General features: G+C 40.9%; 1 long non-coding RNA gene across 1 annotated transcript; it reads left to right on the top strand.

The window, feature by feature from the left end:
* Window positions 1–1213: 1213 nt before the first annotated feature.
* Window positions 1214–1871, top strand: LOC119865144. Its single transcript, XR_005376059.1, has 3 exons — window positions 1214–1293; window positions 1472–1576; window positions 1817–1871. It is a non-coding gene; the product is annotated as an uncharacterized LOC119865144 (long non-coding RNA).
* The last annotated feature ends 5069 nt before the right edge of the window (window positions 1872–6940 follow it).

The raw sequence follows: 6940 nt of genomic DNA on the forward strand, positions 1-6940 counted from the left end.
ATTTCTGAAAAATGAGGTTTCTTGAGATGTTTTTTTTGTTGTTGATATGAATACATCCTGTATATAGTGAAAATTAAGTTAACTACATATGTGAAAACACCTTATAGTCTTGTAATGTCAGTGATTTGATTACAATGATAAAGTAAAAACGAAACATAATTTGGGGGGATATTTGTGATAGTAGATTCCATTTTGGATATTCACTCCAAAATCTACTATATTCACTAAATAATATATGCTAATGTAGGTTTTTATGTAATAGTGGAAATCCATATAAATATATTTTATGTGTTTCTCTTTTAGAACATAAACTTGCAGGGGTGCCTCAGTGGTACAGGCGATTGAGCCTCCAGCTCTTGGTTTCAGCTCAGGTCATGACCTCAGGGTCATGAAGACTGAGCCCTGTGTTGGGCTCAGCACAGAGTTATACTTAGATTCTCACTGCCTCTCCCTCTGCCCCTTCTGCTTACACTCTTTCTCAAATAAATAAATAAATAAACATTAAAAAATATATATATATAAACTTTCTGGGATGCCTAGGTGGCTCAGCAGTTTGGCACCCGCCTTCGGCCCAGGGCATGATCCTGGAGACCCAGGATCAAGTCCCACGTCAGGCTCCCTGCATGGAGCCTGCATCTCTCTGCCTGTGTCTCTCATTAATAAATAAATCTTTAAAAAATAAAAATAAAAAATACATAAACTTTCAAAGATTTCAATGTTTCAGCTTAGATATTTATTGTAGAGACTGGTAAATGAGAAATTATAAAAAAAGTATTTAATCAGAATTTGGAACTATTCTATTTGCTTTTCAGTTTTACTAAAGTCAGGTTTTTATTTGTTTATTTTTATTTTTTTAAAGTCAGATTTTTAATTTAATATTTACTTCCTAAAATACCTAGCCCTATAATAAATTATCTCCAACATATATTAGGAATGATTTTTGAGTTAAAGATCTTTAGTTTAAGAAAAAGAAGAAATTGTTACAAATAATAATTATTTTATTTACCATTCAATTCCATTAATAGAACACTGAGGATAACATTATATTTTTGGTATAATCACTTGAATTACAGAGTAGTATAAACTTGGTGAAAAAATGATAAGCAAAGAAGATTGACTAAGTACAAGATCAAACCTGATTTGTTGTCAATGAGAACCCAGAATTTTGACCACTGTGACGGAACAAACTACATGTTATAGACTCTAAATGCATAAGAGCATTTAGCATAACATTAGCATATGCTTTCTTAAATATACTTTCCTTAATAAAACATATTCTTACTAATAGACCAGGTATACTCAACAATGATATTGACAGTGAAAATTTAGAATAATATGGCACAAGGATATTGTTATGGTTTCATTTATTTTGGGGGAACAGAAGGGGAAGTTTGAATTTATATATTATCTAGAATATTTATGTATATTATCTAAGTGATTCTTCTAACAATTTTTATACCCTTTTTAATAGGGGATACATGGTCTTAGTATCAGAATATGATATAGAGCTTCAACCCATCTGACCAGTACCAAAGTTGTCTTCCTAACATAGTCTGCTGCTCAAGATACTTATTAGGTATAACTTTATTTGGATGTATCTTAAACCTGATTTCCCCAAACTCTAAAGATTTATTTAGAAATTTGGAGTTAGTGTATGCAATTCTCCCTTAGCATCTTTTATGAGAAGTAGCCTTACTAATATAAAAGTATGAATAATTTGATAAAATGTATACTTTGGAAAAAGTAATCAGGGGGGAGGAGCAAGATGGCGGAAGAGTAGGGTCCCCAAATCACCTGTCTCCACCAAACTACCTAGAAAACCTTCAAATTATCCTGAAAATCTATGAATTCGGCCTGAGATTTAAAGAGAGACCAGCTGGAATGCTACAGTGAGAAGAGTTCGCGCATCTATCAAGGTAGGAAGACGGGGAAAAAGAAATAAAGAAACAAAAGGCCTCCAAGGGGGAGGGGCCCGCGAGGAGCCGGGCTGAGGCCGGGGCGAGTGTCCCCAGGACAGGAGAGCCCCGTCCCGGAGAAGCAGGAGCTGCACCGACCTTCCCGGGGGAAAGGGGCTCGCGGGGAGGTGGAGCAGGACCCAGGAGGGCGGGGGTGCCCTCGGGCTCCCGGGGACAGTAACAGCAACTGCGCGCCCAGGAGAGTGCGCCGAGCTCCCTAAGGGCTGCAGCGCGCACGGCGGGACCCGGCGGGACCCGGAGCAACTGAAGGGGCTCGGGCGGCGGCTCCGCGGAGGGGGCTGCGCGGCCCCGGGAGCAGCTCGGAGGGGCTCGGGCAGAGGAAGAGGCTCCGTGCGGAGGGGGCTGCGCGGTTCCAGGAGCAGCTCGGAGGGGCTCGGGCGGCAGCTCCGCGGAGGGGGCTGCGCGGCCCGGGAGCGCGAATCCACCAGCGCAGGCTCCGGAGCACAGGGCGCCGGGACACAGCCCAGGATCCCGCCTCCCCCGGGACAGGCAGAGGCCGGGAGGGCCCAGGACAGCGAGGACGCTCCTGCCCCAGCTGAGCAGATCAGCGGCCCCGCCCTGGAGCCTCCAGGCCCTGCAGACGGAGAGCTCTGGAGTTACTGCGGGAGCTGAATCCAGGGCTCCAGAGCTGGCCCCGCCACTGGGGCTGTTCCTCCTGCGGCCTCACGGGGTAAACAACCCCCACTGAGCCCTGCACCAGGCAGGGGCACAGCAGCTCCCCCAACTGCTAACACCTGAAAATCAGCACAACAGGCCCCTCCCCCAGAAGACCAGCTAGAAGGACAACTTCCAGGAGAAGCCAAGGGACTTAAAGAACACAGAATCAGAAGATACTCCCCGGTGGTTCTTTTTTTGTTTGTTTTTGTTTTTGTTTTTGTTTTGTTTTGCTTTTTGATTTGTTTCCTTCCCCCACCCCCTTTTTTTCTCCTTTCTTTTTCTTTCTCTTTTTCTTCTTTTTTTTTTTTTTTTCTTTTTCGTTTTTTTTTCTTTTTCTTCCCTTTTTTTTCTCTTTCTCTTTTCTTTCCTTCTTTCTCTCCTCTCTTTTTCTCTTTTTCCCAATACAACTTGCTTTTGGCCACTCTGCACTGAGCAAAATGACTAGAAGGAAAACCTCACCTCAAAAGAAAGAATCAGAAACAGTCCTCTCTCCCACAGAGTTACAAAATCTGGATTACAATTCAATGTCAGAAAGCCAATTCAGAAGCACTATTATACACCTACTGGTGGCTCTAGAAAAAAGTATAAAGGACTCAAGAGACTTCATGACTGCAGAATTTAGAGCTAATCAGGCAGAAATTAAAAACCAATTGAATGAGATGCAATCCAAACTAGAAGTCCTAACGACGAGGGTTAACGAGGTGGAAGAACGAGTGAGTGACCTAGAAGACAAGTTGACAGCAAAGAGGGAAACTGAGGAAAAAAGAGACAAACAATTAAAAGACCATGAAGATAGATTAAGGGAAATAAACGACAGCCTGAGGAAGAAAAACCTACGTTTAATTGGGGTTCCCGAGGGCGCCGAAAGGGACAGAGGGCCAGAATATGTATTTGAACAAATTCTAGCTGAAAACTTTCCTAATCTGGGAAGGGAAACAGGCATTCAGATCCAGGAAATAGAGAGATCCCCCCCTAAAATCAATAAAAACCGTTCAACACCTCGACATTTAATTGTGAAGCTTGCAAATTCCAAAGATAAAGAGAAGATCCTTAAAGCAGCAAGAGACAAGAAATCCCTGACTTTTATGGGGAGGAGTATTAGGGTAACAGCAGACCTCTCCACAGAGACCTGGCAGGCCAGAAAGGGCTGGCAGGATATATTCAGGGTCCTAAATGAAAAGAACATGCAACCAAGAATACTTTATCCAGCAAGGCTCTCATTCAAAATGGAAGGAGAGATAAAGAGCTTCCAAGACAGGCAGCAACTAAAAGAATATGTGACCTCCAAACCAGCTCTGCAAGAAATTTTAAGGGGGCCTCTTAAAATTCCCCTTTAAGAAGAAGTTCAGTGGAACAGTCCACAAAAACAAAGACTGAATAGATATCATGATGACACTAAACTCATATCTCTCAATAGTAACTCTGAATGTGAACGGGCTTAATGACCCCATCAAAAGGCGCAGGGTTTCAGACTGGATAAAAAAGCAGGACCCATCTATTTGCTGTCTACAAGAGACTCATTTTAGACAGAAGGACACCTACAGCCTGAAAATAAAAGGTTGGAGAACCATTTACCATTCGAATGGTCCTCAAAAGAAAGCAGGGGTAGCCATCCTTATATCAGATAAACTAAAATTTACCCCAAAGACTGTAGTGAGAGATGAAGAGGGACACTATATCATACTTAAAGGATCTATTCAACAAGAGGACTTAACAATCCTCAATATATATGCTCCAAATGTGGGAGCTGCCAAATATATAAATCAATTATTAACCAAAGTGAAGAAATACTTAGATAATAATACACTTATACTTGGTGACTTCAATCTAGCTCTTTCTATACTCGATAGGTCTTCTAAGCAAAACATCTCCAAAGAAACGAGAGCTTTAAATGATACACTGGACCAGATGGATTTCACAGATATCTACAGAACTTTACATCCAAACTCAACTGAATACACATTCTTCTCAAGCGCACATGGAACTTTCTCCAGAATAGACCACATATTGGGTCACAAATCGGGTCTGAACCGATACCAAAAGATTGGGATTGTCCCCTGCATATTCTCGGACCATAATGCCTTGAAATTAGAACTAAATCACAACAAGAAGTTTGGAAGGACCTCAAACACGTGGAGGTTAAGGACCATCCTGCTAAAAGATAAAAGGGTCAACCAGGAAATTAAGGAAGAATTAAAAAGATTCATGGAAACTAATGAGAATGAAGATACAACCGTTCAAAATCTTTGGGATGCAGCAAAAGCAGTCCTAAGGGGGAAATACATCGCAATACAAGCATCCATTCAAAAACTGGAAAGAACTCAAATACAAAAGCTAACCTTACACATAAAGGAGCTAGAGAAAAAACAGCAAATAGATCCTACACCCAAGAGAAGAAGGGAGCTAATAAAGATTCGAGCAGAACTCAACGAAATCGAGACCAGAAGAACTGTGGAACAGATCAACAGAACCAGGAGTTGGTTCTTTGAAAGAATTAATAAGATAGATAAACCATTAGCCAGCCTTATTAAAAAGAAGAGAGAGAAGACTCAAATTAATAAAATCATGAATGAGAAAGGAGAGATCACTACCAACACCAAGGAAATACAAACGATTTTAAAAACATATTATGAACAGCTATACGCCAATAAATTAGGCAATCTAGAAGAAATGGACGCATTCCTGGAAAGCCACAAACTACCAAAACTGGAACAGGAAGAAATAGAAAACCTGAACAGGCCAATAACCAGGGAGGAAATTGAAGCAGTCATCAAAAACCTCCCAAGACACAAGAGTCCAGGGCCAGATGGCTTCCCAGGAGAATTTTATCAAACGTTTAAAGAAGAAATCATACCTATTCTCCTAAAGCTGTTTGGAAAGATAGAAAGAGATGGAGTACTTCCAAATTCGTTCTATGAAGCCAGCATCACCTTAATTCCAAAGCCAGACAAAGACCCCGCCAAAAAGGAGAATTACAGACCAATATCCCTGATGAACATGGATGCAAAAATTCTCAACAAGATACTGGCCAATAGGATCCAACAGTACATTAAGAAAATTATTCACCATGACCAAGTAGGATTTATCCCTGGGACACAAGGCTGGTTCAACACCCGTAAAACAATCAATGTGATTCATCATATCAGCAAGAGAAAAACCAAGAACCATATGATCCTCTCATTGGATGCAGAGAAAGCATTTGACAAAATACAGCATCCATTCCTGATCAAAACTCTTCAGAGTGTAGGGATAGAGGGAACATTCCTCGACATCTTAAAAGCCATCTATGAAAAGCCCACAGCAAATATCATTCTCAATGGGGAAGCACTAGGAGCCTTTCCCCTAAGATCAGGAACAAGACAGGGATGTCCACTCTCACCACTGCTATTCAACATAGTACTGGAAGTCCTAGCCTCAGCAATCAGACAACAAAAAGACATTAAAGGCATTCAAATTGGCAAAGAAGAAGTCAAACTCTCCCTCTTCGCCGATGACATGATACTCTACATAGAAAACCCAAAAGTCTCCACCCCAAGATTGCTAGAACTCATACAGCAATTCGGTAGCGTGGCAGGATACAAAATCAATGCCCAGAAGTCAGTGGCATTTCTATACACTAACAATGAGACTGAAGAAAGAGAAATTAAGGAGTCAATCCCATTTACAATTGCACCCAAAAGCATAAGATACCTAGGAATAAACCTAACCAAAGATGTAAAGGATCTATACCGTCAAAACTATAGAACACTTCTGAAAGAAATTGAGGAAGACACAAAGAGATGGAAAAATATTCCATGCTCATGGATTGGCAGAATTAATATTGTGAAAATGTCAATGTTACCCAGGGCAATATACACGTTTAATGCAATCCCTATCAAAATACCATGGACTTTCTTCAGAGAGTTAGAACAAATTATTTTAAGATTTGTGTGGAATCAGAAAAGACCCCGAATAGCCAGGGGAATTTTAAAAAAGAAAACCATATCTGGGGGCATCACAATGCCAGATTTCAGGTTGTACTACAAAGCTGTGGTCATCAAGACAGTGTGGTACTGGCACAAAAACAGACACATAGATCAGTGGAACAGAATGGAGAATCCAGAAGTGGACCCTGAACTTTATGGGCAACTAATATTCGATAAAGGAGGAAAGACTATCCATTGGAAGAAAGACAGTCTCTTCAATAGATGGTGCTGGGAAAATTGGACATCCACATGCAGAAGAATGAAACTAGACCACTCTCTTTCACCATACACAAAGATAAACTCAAAATGGATGAAAGATCTAAATGTGAGACAAGATTCCAT

Source organism: Canis lupus, chromosome 22 (assembly GCF_011100685.1).
Source record: "Canis lupus familiaris isolate Mischka breed German Shepherd chromosome 22, alternate assembly UU_Cfam_GSD_1.0, whole genome shotgun sequence".
NCBI classification, from domain to species: Eukaryota; Metazoa; Chordata; class Mammalia; order Carnivora; family Canidae; genus Canis; species Canis lupus.